We start from the raw sequence: 18,580 nt of genomic DNA, 5'->3' as shown, positions 1-18,580 counted from the left end.
TATTGTAGCGCTGTGCTGGAATTTATCTTCAGCTAGTCAGCTTGAGATTCTTTCCATCTAAACTGGTTATATCTCTTAAGCCTAGTAGTGAATATTTTATGAGAAGTAAGATAATTATCTGTCTCTCTCTCTCTCTTTTAGTTATGAGAAAGAACCATATTCATCCACACAGTCACACAGAGCCTAAGCACAACCAAAACTATGTTCTTCCGCAAAATGCATGCAGTTTTGTTTTTTAACCGCTAGAGGGTGAAAATTTACATAGTGCACCTTTAAATGAAATTATTTTGTTTCCCAGTGGATCTTAGACATTGAACTTGCTTGGTGTATACAGATTGGATTCCCCGTTGTTTTCTATTATTATAGATTGCGACATGTTTACAAAACTCTATTTGCATTTTTGTAGTGAATTTCTTTAGTGAACTGGGTCCTAAAATGACATGGGCAGCGTGAATAAACACAGCTATCATTCAGAGTGAATTCCCCCTGTACGTATTAGCAAGAATGACACTGAAAAAATGTTGTGATTTGAAGGGATCGAGAAAAAGATAGAGAGAATGTGATTAAAAGCCCATATGTCACCAGTTAAAGATTGGAGGCTACCAGTGCAAACACAGGCCCGGATCATGAATGGCTTGCAGATTTCTGCTCTGGCTGTGTAGGATAAGTGCTGGGTTCACAAGGTGTTTAGTGGGGAGGCACGTCAGCCAAGTATGATCTTACTGGCTTCCCATGTTAATGTTCATTCAGGAAGGACCTTTATTGCCGAGCAGGAGGAGGGCTCCAGCCAGCTGTGAAAACACCATTAAAGAGGCTTTAGTACTCATTTCACGAATACTTAAAGTTTACTTATTGAAAAAAAAAAAAGTGAAATTAATGGACTATGCCTGGGCTTTTCCGTATTGTTCGTCCATGGGCTTTGACTTCCAAACGTATCTGCAGTGGCCAGGGACAGTCCTCTGTGTGCAAGCGTCCAGTGAAACTCAATCGCTAAGTTCCAAGAACACTGACTGTTTTATTTTTTCTGCTTTCCTTTTTTTGGAGAGGTGGTCTGGGATTACCATTTGGCCAGTGAAAATTGCACATTCACTTCAGAGTGATTGTGATTTGAAATGAGGCTGTTAAGCAGGGAGATTGAGAGGTTATGGGTTGCACCCGTAACGGACTAGCAGAACCGCAGCAGGATTGAGAGCAGTCGGTTTTTGTGTGTCTGTTAATGGTAATTGAGAAATCCATACTTACACTGTAAGAGGAAGGAAGCACTGTTTACATCCTTTATTGCAGACTATGGCAGTAGTTCAGTCATCTTAATGTGACTGATGGACAACAAAGACCTCTCTGTTCACATAAACTGCTTCTTACTAAACTATGAATCAGCAACCTTTTTGATACGATGTGCAATTTAAAAACCCAACTGCTTACAGCAAAACTGCTCAACATACGACTCTTTAGCCATTTTTTGTGACCAGCATTATAGTGTCACGGCTTCAGACAGGCACTCAGTCTGTGCATTATTGTTTAGAATTTTTCAGTCACTCTTTCTTCAGTTACACCATTTACCAGTAGATGGCGCAAGTATTTAATGGCTCATTGAATTATTTGTTTCATAAAAAAGTAACATTTTAAATAAAAAAAACTGAAAAAAAAAAAATCACATTTTTATCAAAGACTTTGTCCAGATATGATACAGAATGATGATTAAAATATAGATGGAGTAGATCGAGTCCATCAACACCCCCAAAGCTTCACAGTCCTTTACCTGTTCGTAGTTTTGACATTTCATTCAGTAACGTTAGGCAGTTCTGATTTATGTGCTGTTGAATATTTGATGATCACATTAGCTTACTTGTACATTAACCACTTCTATCAGCTCCTTCTGGGATGTGTTTAACTCCACTTTTTTACACATACACAAACTTCCCTAAGCCTTTCCTCTTGAGGGAATCCCCGCTGCCATTTTGAAGTGTATTCAACCTTGTCAAGTGGGTGAGGGAAGTTTATTTAGACAGACCTTCGACCCCTCGATTCTGACCAATGGAGTGAGTCTACTCAATAGTTTGGTGCAGGTATGACATCACTTTGTAGACCAAAATGCGGAAGTGAGTTAGCATTTTAGCACTTCCGGTTCCATCGCCCCGAAGTCAATGGGTTTTTTGGCTGAAATAAGATCTGTGGTGAACGCAAGCTCAAGACAGTTTTGCGTTTTATTCTACGACATAAAATGCATCAGTATTACCCCACTTGTGATTTTTTTTAAGCTGTTATGTGTCTTGAAATAGGCGGTTGCTAACAAGTGGCTAAATGGGACTACACAGGCAGTCAGGGACATTAAACGCCATCACGGCGAAAAGGTAAGCTCAGTCTGCTTTTACAGCCTCATTATGCTCATAATTGTACTCATAAACTATTCTAACTCAAACGTGCTGGGAAAATGTTTTTAGATAAAAACTGAAAGAGTTGTCGGAAGCTTAGTGATGGTGACGTTGAAGTCGAGCGACCATGGTGTAGTTTGTTTATAGCCTACCTTTAGCTTTTTACTTCTGGCGACTGCATTTAGGCTTCAAACTTCATAAAAGTTATGTTCATCTGTGAAAATTATCTTGATGGACAAGATGTGTAAGTATCATAACCCTTTGTTAAACACAGAGCTTATTTTTTGCAATTTTCCAAAAGTCTATGGGAAAAATGCATAGGCTTTCGATCGAGGGAACCCGTGCGCCGCTAACTTCTGGGTTGGCCTACAAAGTGACGTCATACCTGCACCACTCTATATGTACACTTCAGACAGATCCATAGACCACAATGCAGTGCGATTGTGACATCACAGCAGATGATGCTCAATTTACCCCCATCCCACACAACTGGAGTGTATGATGTTGGAGTTATATTGACATTTAACCGCATAATACTTAAGCTGACTGTTTTTTTTACACAGTTTATTGTATTGTTATCTTTTCCGTGTTATTTTTTATATTTTCTCCAACAGCCCAAGCATACATAGGCCTAAAGAATGGTGCATAAAACAAATTTACATATAAAAAAAAAGACTATCAATAATAAATCAGCTCCATAGCGGATTCCAAGTGATCAAGGGCTTAGGTTGTTCCATTTTAAACACATTTCAAGAGTTCTACCAGTAGTGGGCACTCATGCAATATAAGCAATAATGTGAACAAGATGGAGGAAAGTTAGCAAGGGAAGGGCATAAAAATGGACTTATGCTGCCTTCACGTGCTCTCGGAATTATCGTAAATACGAGTTTCCTAGGTAGAAATTGCACATGAACGCCCTCCACAACTTGAATGTGATAAGCTCGTAATCACAACTTCAGAAGTGGGAATGATCAAATTTCCGATAGTACTTGAAGGCAGCATTAACGCAGCTTAGGGCTAACTTCCCTCAGTCTCGTTAACTCGAATATACGTCATTGCTTACGTCGTACGAGTACCCACTACTGGCGTAACCCTTGCAATGGGCTGAAATGGAACGTCCTAAGTCCTTGATCCCTTGGAATCTGCTATGGAGTTGATTTATTATTTACATTTTTTTCCTTACAAAACTGTTAAATGCAGCATTTTATATGTACATAGGTGTGTTTGGGTTGTTTAGATATTTAAAAAAAATAATGAATATATCATAGAGTTGTTTGTGGTGGGATGAATTAAACACGATGTGCAGTGACGTCACAATCGTGTTGCACTGTGGTATATGGAGCTGCCTGAAGTGTACATATGAAGCAGGCACGCTCTCTTGGTCAAAATCGAGGGAGCAAGGGTCTGTCCATATAAACTTCCCTCGTCCACTTCACGAAGTGGAACGCACTTCAAAATGGCGGCAGGGATTCCCCCGAGGGGAAGTGCTTAGGGAAGTTCGCGAGTGCGTGTCTAAAAGTGGAATGGAACGCAGCCTAGTAGTCCTGAAGCCCTTGATTAGCTTGTTCAGGTGTGATTGATTAGGGTTGAAGCTAAACTCTCCAGGACAGTGGCCCTACACGACCGAAGTTGCTTATCCCTGAACTAAATGACTGGCTGTGTAAGTGAATCATTCACTCCTTCACCCAAACGATGTTCAAAACCACTGATTCATTCAGGAACAAAACAATTGACTGTCGAAATAAGTGGATCATTGAATCATTCACCAATATTTCATTCAGAAACAAAACACCATTATGCTGTGTATTGCTCAGACACTCAAAATGGTGACTGTTTGGAAATTGGAATTAATTTCATGGCAGAGCAAAAACAGACAAAGAAGCTGGCAATTTTGTGACAAAATGTAAGTTGCTCAATATTAACTGCTTTTTAACTGAACTGTTGCATACAAGCATGCTGTTCTTCCAAGTGTCAACAGAGCTGCAGTGCTAAATACAGCACTCTTGCTCATGTAATAGCAGCTTCCATATCGTAAAATACTGGCAAGATACGGTATGTGTCTGCTCTAAGGGCTGATCATTTTACAGTAGTGTTTTAAATTTACAATTTATAGCCGTACCTAAATTATTAATTTGATCTTGTCAGCAAATATAACTTTCTTTGTGAAAAGCTTTTATAGTCAAGATTAAATATCTGTTTTCAATCAGCTGGTTACAGCAATAGTATTATGCAATTTTCAGACTTGAAAGTTCAGAAAGAAAAGTACACACCCACTAAACTTCTCGATCTGTATGTCTAAAAAAAATGGCTTCATTGCTTTGTTAAAGGCAGGGTGGGCTCTGTATGAATTAGGAACCAGAGTTTTGTATACACAATCAATCAACATGAAGAATATATTTATTTTGGAAATCTACAGCAAAAAAGAATCAAGGACCTGTCCGTTTCTCTCCAAGATATTCAACATAAAATATTTTGGATGGTAAATTCAGTTACACAAATTAACAAAAAACATATTACATGCCCATAAAAAGATAATGCTGTCTGATCTGAGCAGATTTGATTTGACTGGATGTGTTATGACAGGACTTGAGAAATGAGAGAATAAAGCCAGAGGGGTAATGTAACCTGCTCCCGCTGCCAAGAACCATTCCTGCAATATTCCAACAGCGAGAGCTATACTAGGGGAAAGGACAGCAGTGAGCATCCAGACCTGGGAACGGGCTTCTCACATCTGGAACACGTTAGGATATACTTCTTTATTGAGCCTCGGAATTCCAGCATTACATGAGGAACAATCCCACCCATGCACTTTACTGTACTCCCCTTTTTTTCTCTCTTTTTCGGCTGCACTACCTCTCCTTAGCAGGACAGCTTGGGCCGAGTGAGGGATTTGTTTTTGTCCTGGTTCACTGACCTCTGTCCTGGATGAATGACCTGCTGGGCTTATGTGAGCTAGAGGGCATTCATGTATAAGTTTTAAATCACTGGCTTGGAGCTGAGGGACCGGGATGGTCAGAATATCCGGGATCACGGATGCTCCTGGTTTATTGTAACACAGTCTCCACACTTCTGGCTCCATCTGAGCGTTACGGCTCCAAATGATGTGGGAATGATGGTCGGGCTGAAATTCTCTGAATCCTTAGGGACAGGAGGGGGAAATGCCCAATGGCATTGTGGGATATTCAGAAAGCCAAGAGCAGGTCCTGTATTTTGATTTGCAATGGCAGACGGTCCCCAAGGCTTGAGTGGAAGGGTCATATATTACTACGCTATCATATCAGCAAGCTTGCATCTCCATGTGGATTTTCAATATGTTCGGTACTGCTGACAAATGCACACATGATTTTTTACGGCCTGTCAGAAAATGGTACATACTGTTTTATGTGTGGTTGCATTTGACAGAAGGAGAGAAGTTTTCCTGCGTGTCCAAGGGAAGATGTTTTTTTTTTATCCACAATAATGTTAATGTAAAAATAGGCCTAATGTAAATCTATTGAACAAGAGCAATAATTCTAACCACAATTATAGTTGATACTTCTGTATTCATGGTTACGCCAAGAGTTGTACAGCACTGCATTGCATTATACCACATGACGTGTCAATCATTATGTCTTTTAAAGCTTTATAGTTTTTAAAGTTGTTATCAGTAGGTAACTATTATAATATAAGGAAACTAGGGCTAGTTGTATTTTTTTTATTATTATTATTATTATTATTATTATTATTTTACTAAAGTGTAATATTTCTCAATGAAGTGAAAAGTCTATTTGAAATGTTTGTATAATATAATATTTCCACCATTTCAACCAGAAAAAAAAACAGTTTATTGAACACACATTAACTTTTTGACCACAATTGACACTGCCATTACATAACCTACTAGGCCTCTCAGCTAAATTTAAACAAAATATTTATGAATTATGGATCACAAAAAGTTATTGTCAAAAGTTAACAGTTAACAACTAAAACGTAAAAGGCAGCATACAAAAGTATTAAGTCATTGTTTTGGATATATAACAAATGCTTTCAAAATAAATGTCATAAATTTATAACATTTTTTAACACATGTGACAACTATCCTCAATAAAAATGAAGAAAAAAAAAAAATCTGACAATTTGCCGACATGACATTAAAAATGACCACAGTTTAGCCTTTCAGTTAAAATCTAATCTGACTTACTGAGATATACTGTGTTTACAGTCATTCATGAGAACATATACATATATAATTACATACATATGTAATTACACAGTGAATTTACAGTCAATGTGAATGCATTTAATATTTCAGCACAGAACATTCTATCAGCTCTACTGTGATTGACCCTCAATATAAGATAAATAATGCTGTCTAGAATCACTATTACATTCTTTTGTCTATGAAAGATTTCAGTAAATCCCCAACTAAGTCCACAACTGAAGCATTTTCCATTTATTGTTCTGTGATATTTCTGGCTTAGTGCTTTGGCATTTGCAACATCTCTATAAAACTTGACCGGTTAATGTTACACTGCTGATTTATGGGAAATGATGAACTTGACTGCTCAGAGCTGATATGATTTTCTCATGCACCTTTTACTTGTAACAGAACACACAGCAGGAGATGCGCATGAAAATGAAATTAGGAAAGTTAAATGACTTAGGGCAGTAATCGGCCGTAAACCACTTGAGTAAACTCAGCAATTAGGTCTTAATGTTGTCAATATCACCGGCGAACTTATGCAATTGACTTCGTTTATAAAATAACATACTTTGCTCTTGCTAGAGAATGCCAGTAGCTATTTTAATATGTCTGAGTGCATATGTGAGTCTATTAGAGAGTGTATGCATGTGTGTGTGTGTTCTGAACTCTAGTCTCGATTTCGAAATATTTTTTCAAAGTCATGTTTTCTTTGCACAGAACACAAAATTCCTTCTATTAAAGCAGAATTAATGCATAATTACGTGATGAATCAATGTGTATTGCATCAGCATTCATGAGCACATCATGTCTTGAAGAACATTATGCTTGCAGACTTATTGTGTAGCCAGTGTGGAAGTTTTCAACTCATATCACTGGAGTGCACACAAGTGTTGACAACTGAGTTAAACACAAACACATTGACACAGATCGCATCTCCCACATGGTGAACGTGATTTCACCAAGTACAACGTGTTCCTGGACCATCATCTTTGTTGATCCTGGAACAACATTCCAATCAACCAATCAGATTTGAGGGACAAGTTTACAGTTTATGTCAAGTTTAGGCTTAAAACCAGGGTTAGGTGCTTCTACATCAGTGTTTCACTTCCCTCTGATTTTAGGGATAACTTATGGGTAGGGTTAGGTTTAGGGGAAGGAATAGGGTTAGGACCAAATTTTCGGAAAGGATTGTTGTTCCAAGATCAACAAAATATCATGGTGGCTCCACCGTCACTGGTGCTCTCTGACAAAGGACAAATGTTCTTTAATGTCGTCTGGCTGATACGGCAGGCCTTATCTCTGTTTCCTCCTCTGCCAAGAGCTGTGCTCAGTGATAACAGTGACATCACTTCCTCTTACATGAGTGATCTTGCCGTAGGTTTTCCTGTGTGAGGGCCTGTGGTTCCCCTGAGAAGATGTAGGATGTATTTTCTTCCATAACGACAAATACTATTGCATTAAACACCACTGCGGCACCTACCTAAATTTATTTTTTTGTCTCCAGGCTCTGAGGAATTGTTTTTGATCCATGAACTTACTGTATGACAGTTCTAAAAGGCTAATTTTGAAGTAATTTGATCTAACATGTAATTGCACAATGAGAAATACCAGAAATGATCACATATTCTGAATCTGAAGCAAAAGACTGTGATTTTCACTTTCAATGAGCATGATTAAACTTTAAAATATGACGAATGAGTGATAGGATAGTATTGGGGATTAAAAAAAAAAAAAAAAAACCCTTGATGCTGATGTTTTTGAATTAAAAGTAGAATAACACAGAAGTAGTAGGAGATTTTTGACAATGCCACAAGTGTTTGAAATAAACCAGTAATAGTACATCCTTTGCCAAATGTGTTTTTTAGGAATTATGGAATTAAACCTGCTAGGAAAGGCACCCCCCCAATAAAATTAAATTTCACACAAATTGTTTTTCCCTATTTATATTTCAATAAAAAAGAATCACATATTGTTTGATTGTCAAACACTTGGGGACCAGAAAACGGCATATTTTCCATAAAAGGGGGAAACCCCGCTGCAAGCACCTCTGTTGTTTTAGTCCTGAATTATTCTTGAATTAAAAGTGAAAATGATATCCTGACGACTTGAATGCTTAGCAATAATGTGCAAAATGTGTGAGAGAGAAAGTGAGAGAGACAGTGAGAGACCTTGCCATAACATGACAGAGAAAAAAAAATGTGCCTGTGTGGAGGGGTCAGGAAAAGGAAAATAAAGCTTTGTGCACACATTGACCTCTCAGATAAAGATCAGACTGAACAGTGTTTTAATCTATTTTCTCTTCTGTGCACAATTAGCGCTGTAGCAGAAAGCCATCCACCTCTATTCCCAGTCTGGTCTGTGTGTGACGAAACTACGCTAAGAGGTGAAGAGCTCATCTAATGCTCCGAGTGCTTTTTCAAAGGTCACATTTTCACTATTAGAATCATTTGATTTGTGCAGATATGCTCAGGTCCCTCAGAATCAGACATATAGGTGTCATTTAATTGCTAAGGCAATCACTGTTAACTTTTGGCTAAGGGTTTTGCATAGACCTGTTATAAACAATAACATCTTGGCTATGATTTGTTTGCAGACTCAAGCCGGAGATGAAGAATGACATTCATAAAAGAAACCCTGAAACATATAAGTTTTAAAGGGGACCTATTATGCAAAATTCACTTTTATAAGTTGTTTGAACACAGATGTGTGTCCACAGTGTAAACAACCAGCCTAACATAGTAAAAATCCACCCATTCCTTTTTTATAATCCCCATAAATCAGAAGCAGTCTCTCCAAACATGTTGTTCCATATTTCCCCCTACTCTTACGTAAGAGTAGGGAAGCCCTGCCTATAACTGGTGATGATCTGCCCTATTAGCATAGATACCGCCCTGATTGAGCCGCAGCAGTCAGCCATTTCTGTGTACCCTTTCGAAAGGGAACTCGCACTGCGTCAAGCGCTATGGGGAACGCCTCAGCGTGAACCTGTGTCTGAAACACTTATTAAATCATGGCAATTGCATTGACCAGCAACAGCCTATGATGTCACTAGTGTGACCCGAATGCACATAAGGGGCGCCTAGAGAACAAGTCATCCTCTTTTTGTCTTCAGGGACTGTTTTGTTTGAAGCGATGTTCAAGGTAAGAATGGTTTGTTTAAGTAAACGTTTCAAGTGGTGTGCACATCCGTGCCAAAAATATTTGATATTTGATAACACACACACTCCATTGAGCTCTAGGTAGTTGATGTCTTAGGCATTGGCCTATTGTAAGGCCACCTTGACAATCACCCTATGGTGAGTGTGTTGGCTTCCTCTCATTTAGAGAGTATTTGAAGCCTCCGCTCTACTGAGCTCCAGGTAGTTGATGTCCTCAAGCGTTGGCCTGTGTTAAGGCCATCTTGATATTCTCTGTGGTGAGTGTGTTGGTTTCCTCTCACTTAGAGAGTCGTTATGCTGAAGCCACCGCTCCAATGAGCTCCAGGTGGTCAGTTTACCTGTGTTGTGTGAGCCGGCCTCCTTTCTTTAGAGTCGTTAGGCTGAAGTCTCCACTCCATTGAGCTCCAGGAAGGTCATGAGTGTGTGTGTGTCCGGCCCTTCTTTTTGGGCCGCCCCGATATCCGGCCTAGGCTAGTACTTTAGGAATATGTCTTACTAGACAGAGGCGGTTCTGCTGTAGCTTTTCTGCCTTCTAGCTTGCAGTAGCTCAGAGTAGGCTACTCCTAGGAGAGCCTCTCCAGCTTAAGACTGGCAGCTAGTGATCCAGGTACGCCTCCTCTCACTGTGAGAATGTCCCCGGCTGGGCCCGCCTTCTGCATTGGGCTAAAAATGCGAGTAGCAGGCCTTGCGCCCTCCTCAATCTGCCTAGGTTGAGCTGAGACTCCTTTTGATACTAGAGTAAAAGCGATATGCTGAGCTACAGTTCCCTAGTGGTGTTAGGCACAGACAAATAGCCAGGTGTTGTAATCTTTCGTAGAAAGCCTCCCTTGTGGTTGCCCTTGAACGTTGTTAGACTTCCTCTCGTTTAGAGAGTGGAAAGCACTATGCTAAAATCTCCACTCTCTAGAGCTTTGGTAGTAGCTTTGTCTAGTTGAATCTTAGAGCAATCTCTCCACCAAAAGCTCCTTGATTACTATCAAGTCGCGGGGTCGAGTGTTGAAGGCCTCTCCTATGGAATTTCTTCCTGTTGAGGCCTCCATCCCTCCAGAGCTGAGCTCAGATGGATAATTCTTGTCTTGGAGCAAGAGTTTTTGCTCAGGCCTTCACCCTTCGGCTTTATTCGGGTCTAGCTCACTTTGCTCCCAGAGCTTAGTGCCCCATATGTGCCCAACACCAGTGATACTCAGGTCGAGCACATCAACTACTCCCTCCTTTCATGGCAGGTTGAACATGCTTCCTTAGAGCTCAAGCATTAGCCCCGGGCCAGTGGCCATGTATAGAGCTGCATCAGGTCCCTGGTACTTGCGTAGACTTTGGTCAATACTCGTCTCGGTTGAGTCTAGTTTGTACTCCCCTCGTGTTGAGGGTCGTTCTATAGAGTACTGCACTCCCGAGGTCTGGTCGGAAGGTCGAAGGACTCTCATGTGGCCTCCCTGGTAGATCAGTATTTTAGGCTGTAGGTACTCCCCTCTCTTGAGTGGGTCATCCTATAGAGGACCTTGCTCCCTGAGTTTCAGACAATAAGTGGATGACTTGTTCTTTAGGCACCCCTTATGTGCATTCGGGTCGCACTAGTAGTGATGTCATAGGCTGTCGCTGGCTAATACGATTTGATAAGCATTTCAGACATCAGTTCATGCGGAGGCATTCCCCATAGCGTTTGACGCAGTGTCTTGTTCCCTGTTCTCAGGGAACCATGGTTACATGCGTAACCTGAGATGTTACTTGCTGTAGCAGTTGGAAATGTACCGTACAATGTCTGAGCCAAAAACATTTACAAATGTTCTGTTATTGGATGTGCCAGAGAACATAACAGTCTCCATAGATTCCTGACATCTGAGCCACTGAGGACACCATGGTTGAATTTCATTAATGAATAAAGTGTGCTGAAAAAAAGTCAGCAAAGTGTAATATATTTGCGCAAATAATTTTACGCCATCCAGTTGCATTGTAATGGCAGGAACACACTAAGCTGACGGTCGGCCGTCGGGCAGTTTTTGTTCATTGGCCGACTAAGTTTTCTCAGTGTGTTCCGCACCATCGGCTGAAGTTGGTCCTCATCGGCTTTTTTTCGGCCGATTCAACATGTTAAATCGGTTTCGGAGCTCGTCGGAGCTCGTCGGTCCGTCGGGCCATCTGATCATTCTGATTGGCTGTTCAGCTACTGCCACCTGCTAGGAAAGGCATTTTGTCTTACACAGGCGCAGAACGGACGTGCTACTTGGCCGCCGGCTGTCAAGCGTCGGTTTGGTGTGTCAGGGCATATTTGGACCCAGATGCTGCCGACGTGAGCCAACCATGCAGTCTGCTTTCGGCGGCTTGGTGTGTTCCTGCCTTATAAGTTGTAACTTCTTCCTGAGTCTCTCTATTAGTGTCTGACTCCGGCTGAACACCGCTACTGACAATTACTGACATTTTGTCTGTGTGAGATTCTCCAGTTTTGTTGTTTGTTGTATCTGAAGCGTGAGCTTTTAAAGCTCCATCCTATTCTGGAAAGGGGGCTGGGAGCAGCAATTCATTTGCATTTAAAGGGACACACACAAAAATAGCTTGTGTGTTTGCTCGCACCCAAATAGGGGCAAGTTTGATAAGCTGTAATAAATTATCCTTGGGGTATTTTTAGCTAAAACTTCACAGACATGGGGACACCAGAGACTTATATTACATCTCATGAAAAGGGGCATAATAGGTCCCCTTTCAGAATTCTTCTATTCTTCACATAATGTCGACAATCACAGCCTTTTCCAATTTGAAGCAAGGACAGGTTTGCAAATAACTCGCCGGCCTTCATCTTAACGATCCTTCTGATCAATAAATTAAATGTGCTACAACATTTAATCACATCTCAATTATAGTTTACTTCAAAGACGTATTTGAGTAAGTCCAAAAGACCAACAGATCCTATTTCATTTCATTGCAACCTAGGCGTGCTCTGCAGAGAAAATCACTAAAATATCTCCTTCGTTGAAAGCAGGTCTGATTAGATTGCAGCTCCCCCCTCTATCTCTCTGCAGATGAGTATAAGTTTGATCTGTACTAATTGATACATCCTAGTCTTGCGCCTCTACGCAAGGAGCCTATACCTTGGGCCAATTTAACTGTTCCACTCACTGAGTTTTAATTGAGTCCACATTAAAATTTACTTATAAAATAATAATGGGCTTCCATGCAAATGATCCCACCCCAATATTGCCACGGTCGGATTTGCATATCCACAAGCAGCAAGGGAGTTCAGAAATCAATATAGATGATTAATAATATATTGGGCCACAAGAATAATTAAATTCATTTCATGCAGGAACTCACTCAGGCTTGGCAAACGAAAGGTGCCGTTTGCCACACATTAATTTAACACAAGTTGCCGGGATTGCAGTTTCAATTACCGGGATTGAAATAATAAGGTGTTAAAAATTACACTTTCAAATATATGTTATTTCATTTCATTTGACTGAATACATTTAGGGATTAATCCCCCTTTCTTTCCGCATTAACATATTGCAGTAAATTGCTGAATGAAATTGCTCCTTACAGTCGGGCGTTCCCATTTGAATATGTGCAGATTGTATCAGTTGGGCTTAAATAATCAACATCTGCTCTGTTTCACTCTGCAGAGCGCTGCCCCGGTTTCAACATACACAAATACGACACTGCGCACTCAATAATGCACTGTACGATAAATAATTTTGGGCCTTAAAGTTTGTGCGTAAATAACACCGCTTTAATGATTCATGGGTTGACCAACTTTTTTTTATCTTGCTTAAATGAGACAATTTGGCAGGATTTCATCAACTGCTTTTTTATGACAGTCTTGGGGAGCTAGGATTCTCTGTAGAGTGATTTGGCTGTAGTGCGTTCTTCACTAGTACGCCCCATTATAGGATTATAATGTCCTAGATTATTATCATGATTCTGTTAACAACTTTTGTGATATTACCGTTAAGCCGAAAACGATTCGGAGAAGCTCGATCGCTTTAATGAACGTTCTGCAGGTGGCTGCTAAAACCATTTACCGTCTTTGTAACCTGTTTACCCACAATCCTCCCGTCTCCACCAACGGGACCCCCTGTCATTGTCTGCATTCACACATTACCATTTCATCTAAAAAACAAACATCTCTCTCTCCTGTGTTTTTTAACGACAACCTCACATCCCATCAGAATTCGGTTTGCATAATGAATTAATCGTATGCATTTGAATCTCCTCTGCGATTCGGCCTGATCGTCTTGAACTGCCGACATGAAATTATGGACATTATGTTTTCCGCAACCTTGTACATCTTGGGCATTGCCCAGGCATTGTCAACAATGCCCAGATTTTTGGTCTTTGCCCGTAATGAATGCACTCCAATATGTAATGACTGAGTAATCACATTATCTGCTGCATCTAGTTTGTGCTGCCTGAGATATGCATCTGTGGCTCGGCGGTAATTGCCAGGCAGAGAGAAGGAGGAGGAGGATATATGCCCTCACAGGGGAGATGCACCGCAAATGATTATGCTGAATTGTTTTTGCAACAGGAGTGTCCGGCGTAATAAAGTTAATGATGTTGAAAGACATGGGTGAAAAAAATCTATTAAAATGCAGATGTTTTCTTCTTTTTCCCAGGGATTGGGTGACACTGTAGGCATGAGCTCCATGAATGCAGTTGAGAAACACTGGCTTTTATACTCTTGGAAAAACCTCAGGTTATATATTATAGACTGTCTAAAATGCTCATTTCTGATATTGTCTTTGGGATTTATAGGTTATGGATGTAAATTTAGACATGTCTTTACTAAAGTTAAGCGATTACTAAATAATCCAATAAGTGTAATGTAATTTAATTGTTGAATATAATAGAAGTATTCCATGTTCCTGTCATGTTTTCATTCTCAAAATGAATTAATATATTTTATTTCCTTTTATAAATTATCTTTTTATGCTTGACACACTCAGTCTGGAGTGAACTGGCATGGACAGCTCACAGACCTATGTAATTCAAGAATCTGAAACATTGTTTTTAGGTTTATTAGTTTTAAAAAGATAAATGTAATATTTTATAACTATATGTTTCATAATTTTATAATGTTATTATCTATACATGCATTAACATTTTAAAATTAATTATGAAATATAAAATATTACATTTATATATAATAATAAATATACACACACAGCCTGCCCCTACCCCTAAACCATCCCATCACAGAAAAATTTCTGCATGTGTGTGTGTTCATGTATGTATGTATGTATATGTATATATATATGTATGTATATATATATATATATATACTTTTTTTGTCTTTTTGTGTTCCACAGAAGAAAGAAAGCATGGAACAACAAAGTAAAAGTTCTGGAAAGTTTGGAATGACATAAAGGTTAGTAAATGAATACAGAATTTTAGTAATATTACTTGGTGGGGGATGGATGGGTAAAGTATCTGAATACTGAATAGGCATGTGCATGTGACATCACAGTGATGACAATTTCTGAAGAACCTGTTTTTGTTGTTTAGTTTCCATGAAAGGTTTTGGTGGAATTGAGAGGGGACTTTGTGTTTTTAAAGAGTTTAACAATCTCTTCTATGTCAAAAGAGCAAGTAATATCCCGTTTTCCACAATAAGGCTCTTTTCAGATTTACAGCGGAAACATTTGCTCTGTTCATCATTTGATATGGAATCTCTTTCTCCAGTGTCTCAGGTTTTCAGTCCCACATTTGGAACCAGAAAATTCCCAAACAATCCTCTAAACATTAACAACCATGCCTCTTTCTTCCAGGTATACCGTACTATGTAGTACAGCAATTACAGTTTCACACACCACATAAGTTAACACTCAGTCCATTCTCAATGACTTGGTGCCACCTAGAATTCTTTGCATTTGACATCCAGTCCTATAGTATCACTCCACACTGTCTTGTTCCACAGCACTCGTGCTTTTTGTTTTCATGTTTAATTATATGGCTTCTGTGATTACCAGGTAAAACAAATTATGCGCTGCTCTGGCAGCAGATAAATCTTGGTTTCAATTTGCCGTAATGACCCGTGTAATTTTTAAGCTGTGCCTACATACCCGCTCTTTTAACGGGCATCATTAGTGGGCCGGTGTATTAGATATACATTTCTGTGGCTTAATTTGGTCTCTCAGGAGCACTTGTAAGGATGCAGCTGCTTCTGCACTGCTACACGACGCCCTTAATTTATTTATTTTAAATGCTGTGATTAATTGAGTTCTTGAGGAATGCGAGACATCCATGCTGCTGAGGTCAAAGCCTCCTCCGTATCTGCGAATTTCATGAGAAAAGCAAAAAAAAAAAAAAAAAAGGTAATGGATACAAAGGAAAAAAACTCTCATGTGCAGTCTGTGCAGTGAATTATCCAATGTGCAGTGAATTATTAGTCAGATTCACGCTTGCCCGTGAGATCTCGCTTGCTGCAGTCGTACATCCAACTATCACCTTCATTCATCCTTTAGACACCATAACCAGACTTTGTCAGCCTGTACTGTATATAGAGACTGTATTTTATTGATTATATGGGCATATGAGGCAGTTAGAACTGATTAGGAGTTTGCTTGGGGTTATTTCACCTTTTGTTATATATGGTTGCATAAGTGACTAAGCTCTCTGGCTCTGCCGTGAAAAGTCTTCCTCTAGCCTGCAGTTTTAAAGCTTCTGTTGACTTCTACCGTTTTAAATTAAAGGTGCTCTAAGCAGTTTACTAATTATTTATTATATATCCTAATAACTGACAGTTATCACTGAAATAGGTGTCATGAGAAAACACAGCTGTCTTTGTGGCAGCCCAAGGCTCTGTAAACAGAACAAAAGAGTTTGGGAAGCATCTTTTATTCATTCTTTTATCCAATCAGAAATGCTGTTTTATTCCTGTGAATTATTTTGTGTTTTTGGAGGGCAGATTGAGAGGGTGTATATGCATAAATTACTTACGGTTCGGTTTTCATCGCGATTTTAGGGTCACAGTTTCGGTACTGTTCAGTATGTGCTATGTTCAGGGAAAAAAGGACTACTGTCAAATAAAAATAAAGAAAATAAGAACAAATAATCAAACTACAAGTAATAGCACAAATAAATATAGCAGAGCAAAGATACAAATAAAATAAATGGTGCTTTTCAGGTTTTTCACATATCTAACAGTAGTTTTCAAAGTAGCTAATCAAATGTAAAACAGCATTGCATATAATCTTCACTATAATCTTATCAATTATTAATTAAGTTACAAAAGCTATTCAGTCAAGAGCAGTGAGTGATTTGTCTTTTATTGTTTTATTAATATTAAAAACACACAGAGACAGCAGGAATATTAGGCTGCTGTCACTTTAAGACATAAAGATCCTTTAGGGTTAGTTCACCTGAAAATGAAAATTCTAATTGCTCACCCTCATGTCGTTCCACACCTGTAAGACCTTCATTCATCTTCGGAACACAAATTAAAATATTTCTGATGAAATCCGAGAGATATCTGACTCCTCAATAGACAGCAATTTACCACCACTTTCAAGTTTCAGAAAGGAAGGCCTACTAAAGACATTGTTAAAATTGTCAACAGTGCAGTGGTTCAACCTTCATTTTATGAAGAGACAAGAATACTTTTGTGCACAAAAACAAAACAAAAATAACGACTTTATTCAACAATATCTTCTCTTCTGTGTCATTCTCATACGCTGTTTATATCCAGCACTTCCAGGTTCTACGTCAGAATTTTAATTTTTGGGTGAACTAACCCTTTAAGAAAGGGGTGTCCAATCCTGCTCCTGGAGGGCCACTGTCCTGCAGAGTTTAGCTCCAACCCCAATTAAACACACCTGAACCAGCTAATCAAGGTTTTTAGGCATACAGGAAACTTCCAGGCAGGTGTGTTGTGGTAAGTTGGAGCTTTACGAATCTTTTGTTTCGAATCTGTGGTTCGGAGCGTGTATCAAACTGCCAATGTCATGTGATTTCAGTAAATGAGGCTTTGTTACGTCATAAGTGTTTCAAAATTTCAGTGGTTCACCACTGGGGGGGCGTGACTTTGGCAGTTTGATACATGCTCCGAACCTCTGATTCGAAACAGAAGATTCGTAAAGCTTCATGAAGCAGTGTTTTAAAATCGTCCATCACTATTGTTGCATAAAGTCATTATTTATTTTTTTTTTTTTTGGTGCACAAAATTATTCTTGTCGCTTCATAACATTAAGGTTGAACCACTATAGTCACATTAACTGTTTTAAATACGTCTTTAGCAGCTTTCTGGGCATTTGAAAGTGTTAATTACCTTCCTGGCAATGGAGGCCTCACTGAGCCATCGGATTTTATCAAAAATATCTTCATTTGTGTTCAGAAGATGAACGAAGGTCTTACGGGTGTGGAACGACAGAATTTTTATTTTTGGTTGAAGTAACCCTTTAAAAAAAGAACAGAATTTGCACGCTGTGCTTCGAATGAGTGCACAAATCTTCTCATAGCGCGCCCGTGAGATCTCCTTCGCGTTTTGTGCTCTAATGTTTAAATCGGAAAGGCTTAAATGAGTTTAGTTTAAACACAGAGCAACGTGTGCTGCTCAGATCTCACCTGCGCTCGCACGCTTCAACACCCGAGTAATAACGCCGTATGGTCATATAGCATACGGCACTCGCATTGAAAGTTTAGAGGAAGCCAGAATGCGTATCCATCAACAGAAACATTCATTAGCCTAACTCTGTCTGTCTGTTTTATTTATTGTCAACAAACAATGCCAGATATGAGATGAACCACGGTGCATGTGCGTGCCAAACCACCTCTAGAGAATGTACGGTTTGATTTTTTATTTATTTATTTATTTTTTTACTGAGATCCATTACACCCCAAAATGTAACCCCAAACTTTGAAAAGGTATATATATATATATA

The 18,580-nt window shown here is 39.3% G+C and overlaps 1 long non-coding RNA gene across 4 annotated transcripts in view; it reads left to right on the top strand.

Moving 5' to 3' along the window:
* Window positions 1-1,070: 1,070 nt before the first annotated feature.
* LOC127494418 (uncharacterized) overlaps window positions 1,071-18,580 on the top strand; it is a 36,007-nt gene continuing 18,497 nt past the window's right edge. For 2 of the 4 annotated variants that reach the window (XR_007924863.1, XR_007924865.1), the window contains exons 1-3: window positions 1,074-2,351; window positions 14,318-14,397; window positions 15,011-15,069. This is a non-coding gene — a long non-coding RNA (uncharacterized LOC127494418). Of the gene's footprint in view, window positions 2,352-8,858; window positions 8,939-14,317; window positions 14,398-15,010; window positions 15,070-18,580 lie in introns of those variants that run through there. The other 2 variants (XR_007924864.1, XR_007924866.1) reach the window with 2 other exon arrangements.

Source organism: Ctenopharyngodon idella, chromosome 14 (genome assembly GCF_019924925.1).
Source record: "Ctenopharyngodon idella isolate HZGC_01 chromosome 14, HZGC01, whole genome shotgun sequence".
Lineage (NCBI taxonomy): Eukaryota > Metazoa > Chordata > Actinopteri > Cypriniformes > Xenocyprididae > Ctenopharyngodon > Ctenopharyngodon idella.
Note: the sequence above shows the minus strand (reverse complement) of the source record. Positions and strands in the feature narration are given on the sequence as shown.